The following is a 4,661-nucleotide window of genomic DNA, read 5'->3' on the forward strand; positions in this document are numbered from 1 at the left end:
GTCCATCACTGTGCTGCCAAATTTCCAATCCCATGAAATAATGAAGGAGGACCAAGTCCTTCATCTCAAACTCCTTAGCAAGATCATCCTTGCATGAAATTATCAACAGCTCATCACCCGTTAGAATCAAATCATCTACATAAAGTACAATGATAAGCAACTTACCCTCCACCACAATTTGGTATAGGTTAGGATCCGCCTCACTCTTGGAGAATCCAAGTCCGGTGAGATAATTGTTTATCCGTGTGTACATCAATCGCATGCACACATTAACACAGTATGTAACCCGGGGAAAGCTTACAGCTGAAAACCCCACACTATATGTATATTAATGATTGAGAACATGTAACAATACATAGTACAATACTCTTCACAAGTACTCAGCACTATCTCCACCTGTTACAGACAAAACTAGCTCAGATCCGAACAAGTCACAGGTTCAACTCTCCTCTGCTGCTTTGCCTGCCTCCACTGCACAATGCTTCAAGAGAATCACTCACACTGAAAATCACGTGAGCACAGGCTATATTTCCCTGTATTGGCCCACACTGCGCAATCCTCATTGGCATAACTCAATCCCATTGATTGTGCAAGATCTCATGCATAAGTATAGTCACAACTGATAGCAATCTCAACCTCTAATAGCTCTCTCCACTCAACATCAAATTTTTTAATATGTTAAACTTAATACGAAATTTTATTTTCAAAACTTTATCTATCCATTTTTAAATTAATCAAATTAGAAGACAAATGACAACATTACATGTATACATTGAAACGATCTAGAGTTACAATGAAATTAGAGTTCTAACACAAGGAAATAAGATAAATATTCATTCTTATGTTATTGGAAATATAAGAAAAATATTATGAATGAAATTTTGATATTTTATTTAGATATTACACTCTCTTATGATTTTATATATATATATATATATATATATATATATATATATATATATATGACTTGAGGATGTACTGAATAAATAAATTTTTTTATCTATATTAAATAAAAATAAATGGCAACAAAATTTAAATTTTAAAATAATTTTTTTCATATGATTGATTTTTATAATGTATTTAAATATTAAAATATATATATATATATATATATTGTTTTTCTAATAAATATGTTTATTTTTATATTTTATTATATTTCTATTTTAATTAAATTATATTTATATAATTTAATTAAATTATATATATATATATTATATATATATATATATATATATATATATATATATAATAAAATAGCTATATGATTTTTCAATAAAACTACATTGTATGGTTTTTTAAAAATTTCACAAAATAAAGCATGTTTAAATATACTATGTGCCTCTATCACTTAAACTCAAGTTTCATGTTTCTTTTATATATTTAGTTTTTATATTTTATTCAAATATTACACTTCTAATCTATATATATAAAAGAGATCAACAAAAATTTAGGTAACTAAATTTATAAATAATTATAACATAAATAAATAATAGAATTGCATGTCTCTCTTCATTTTTATTATATAAATAACATATTAAAGAATATCAATTAATCTCTTAACTTTATAATAAGTAAAATATTAAAAATATCAATTAATCTCTTGACTTACTTTATAATAAGTAAAATATTAAAAAATATCAATTAATCTGTTGACTTTTTGAGGGTTACATGTGCTAAAAATATATCAATTAATCTCTTGACTTTTTGAGGGTTACATGTGCTAAAAAAATATCAATTAATCTCTTGACTTTTTGAGGGTTACATGTGCTAAAAATATATCAATTAATCTCTTGACTTTTTGAGGGTTACATGTGCTAAAAATATCAATTAATCTCTTGACTTTTGGAAGTCTTCTCTTTTTGGATGTTTCGAAGAGGGCAACAAATTTTAACGGAAAGTATCAAATGACGTCCGCTTTTTGGAATTTTGTCAAAATGAATCATACGCGCTTTCCTTTCCTCTGTTTATAAAATTATCCTTGCAGGAATACTTACCTTTCCATGATATTATGAGAATAAATATATATTTTTTCGATGGAAAAGAAAACTGATGAAGTGCTCAGATTGAACCACTCTTAAATTCAGGATAACAGCAGCTTATGTGAGTGCTATAAATAGCTGTAGACCTTCTCCCTTTCCAAACATAGGGTTCAGTGCTTAGTGCTTAGCAAGGGTGTGTGCGAGATGGCTTTTCATCATTTGTGTGAGTCTCTAGCTTTGCCTGCAACATTCACAGTCGCTGATGGAGGGCCTCCCGCAGCAACTGTTCTGTGTCTACTCTGGTCTTTCTTCATGATATGGTTTTTGCGCAAGAGAAGAACTAGTGCCACGCTGCCACCAGGACCCTATGCATGGCCCATCATAGGAAATCTCCACCAATTAGTACTGCCCGCTCACCGTTCTCTCAGAGGCCTTGCTGACAAATATGGTCCCATTCTCTTTCTGCGCTTAGGCTCTGTCCCTACCGTCGTCGTTTCTTCTTCCGAAACGGCCAAAGAGTTTCTCAAAACTCATGACTTGATTTTTGCCAGCCGACCCCCAACAACCGCTGGGAGATTGATGTTTTCCAACTCTAAAGATGTGGTGTTCGCTCCGTATGGAGATCACTGGAGGCAAATGAGAAAAATATGCGTGTTAGAACTACTGACTGCCAAAAGGATCGAGTCCTTCAAGAGTGTGCGAGAGGAAGAGGTGTCTGCGATGATCTCTTCAATTTGGGAGGAGAGTGAGAAGGGAAAAATGGGCGTGAATGTGAGCAAGGCCGTCTCCACTCTCACCTCCAATATTGTTTGGCGAATACTGGCGGGGAGGAAATTTTCTGACAATGATTTGGGTGGCGATTTCCAAGGGTTTAAAGGCCTGATGACAGAGTTGACAGCTACAGTGGGAGAGTTCAACATTGGGGACTTCATTCCGTATTTGGATTGGCTCGATTTGTAAGGTATCAAGCGCCGCATGAAGAAAATTCATAAAACATTCGATGAATTTGCGGAGAAAATAATAGACGACCATGTTAATGTGAATCGTCTCCAGGAAGAGGCCGTAGACGCAGAGCCTCATGTTCAAGACTTCGTGGATGTGCTGCTCCACATGGCTAAGGCCGACACCAAAATTACACGGGAAACCATCAAGGCTGTTGTGCTTGTATGCCTCGACCCTCATTCTTAGGCTGTTGTGCTTCTATGCCTCGACCCTCATTCTTAAACTTCTGTCATTCATCATTTCTTTTGCACTAATTGGATTTGTATTTGTGCAGGACTTGTTCGGCGCTGGCTTGGACAGAATATTAATTTCGTTAGAATGGGCAATGAGCGAGCTGCTCAGACATCCCCCTGCAATGAAAAAATTAAAAGAGGAAATCGAATCGGTCGTTGGCCAACACTGGAAAGTAACGGAGTCCGATCTAGCAAACATGAAATACCTCCACTGTGTGGTGAAGGAGACTCTGCGACTATACCCAGCGGCGCCCTTAGCCATTCCTCATGAATCTGCCGAGACTGTGACAGTAGGAGGATACTTTATCCCTAAGAAAACAATGTTGATGGTGAATGTGTGGGCTATAGGAAGGGATCCTAAGGTGTGGGGCGCAGATGCTTCTGAATTCAAGCCAGAGAGATTCATGGAAGACGAACATGTCAATGTAACAGATCCATCAAATTTCAATATGATACCGTTCGGTGCAGGAAGGAGAGGATGCCCAGGAGCATCCATGGCTATTCCTACGGTTCAGCTTGCATTGGCTCAGTTGTTACATACTTTTGATTGGAGAGTGGACGGTGATCCGTCCCACTTGGATATGAGGGAAGCATGTGGATTGACCATTCCAAGGAAAGTGCCTCTCTCTGCTTTTCCAAAGATAAGCAGCAGCTTTCCAATGTAATACCTGGGAGGATACAAGCCACGATGCCTTTTCATCGTTTTTCTTAGTTGGTCATGGTTTTTCTGTTTCAATAATGGAGAAATCTCTAGAATATTCCCAAATCAGTTTTCTGTCGTTAAAACTGTTATGTGTTGTTAAAAGATAGACTTGGTTGGTCGCAGTTCTTATATTCTATGAATCTGCTCAATCATAATATACTTTTATATATGTAATAGTTTCGTCGTGGATACAAGTAAGTGTTGTGGTGTAGTCTTCTGAGAAAGCCACTTTCTCACGAGAGATCTGCATCTTTTGTTCAATTCCAACTTGGCAATTTCTTTTTATGAGCCATAGTTTAGTTTTGCAGTATGGCAATTTCTTTAAAACTTGTTTTTTAATTTTGTACGATTATCATAAATATAATATTGTTTCTAATTTTATAAGATTATTATAAATATTATTCTTAATTTTGTAAAAACTTGTTTTTCTGATTTTGTACAATTATTATAAATATTATTTTTAATTTTGTAAGACTTTTGAACTATGTTTTTGTTCTCCCACGCTTTATTCCAGATGTAGGAGCTTTTTATGTTGCTAGACATCCTTATGAGGTCACTATTTTGTTAATTGCTAGTGTATTTTTCTTTCCAAATACGAGCCCACTGAGCCTCTGGACCTTTTACCCATATCCACCATAATTTTTCCCCCAAAACTTTGTTTACCACTTCTGGATCATCCAGACCAAGACCTCCATGGTTTTTAGGTCTGAAAATAGTATCCCAGGCAACCAAGGCCCATTTCTT

General features: G+C 35.3%; 1 pseudogene across 1 annotated transcript; it reads left to right on the forward strand.

The window, feature by feature from the left end:
* Window positions 1-2,067: 2,067 nt before the first annotated feature.
* LOC149252831 (cytochrome P450 750A1-like) lies at window positions 2,068-4,185 on the forward strand (annotated as a pseudogene). Its single transcript, XR_016266093.1, has 2 exons — window positions 2,068-3,143; window positions 3,256-4,185. The product of XR_016266093.1 is annotated as a cytochrome P450 750A1-like (transcript).
* Window positions 4,186-4,661: the final 476 nt, after the last annotated feature.

This window comes from Pinus tabuliformis, chromosome 7 (genome assembly GCF_031772625.1).
Source record: "Pinus tabuliformis cultivar Carrire ecotype Pingquan chromosome 7, CPIR1, whole genome shotgun sequence".
Lineage (NCBI taxonomy): Eukaryota > Viridiplantae > Streptophyta > Pinopsida > Pinales > Pinaceae > Pinus > Pinus tabuliformis.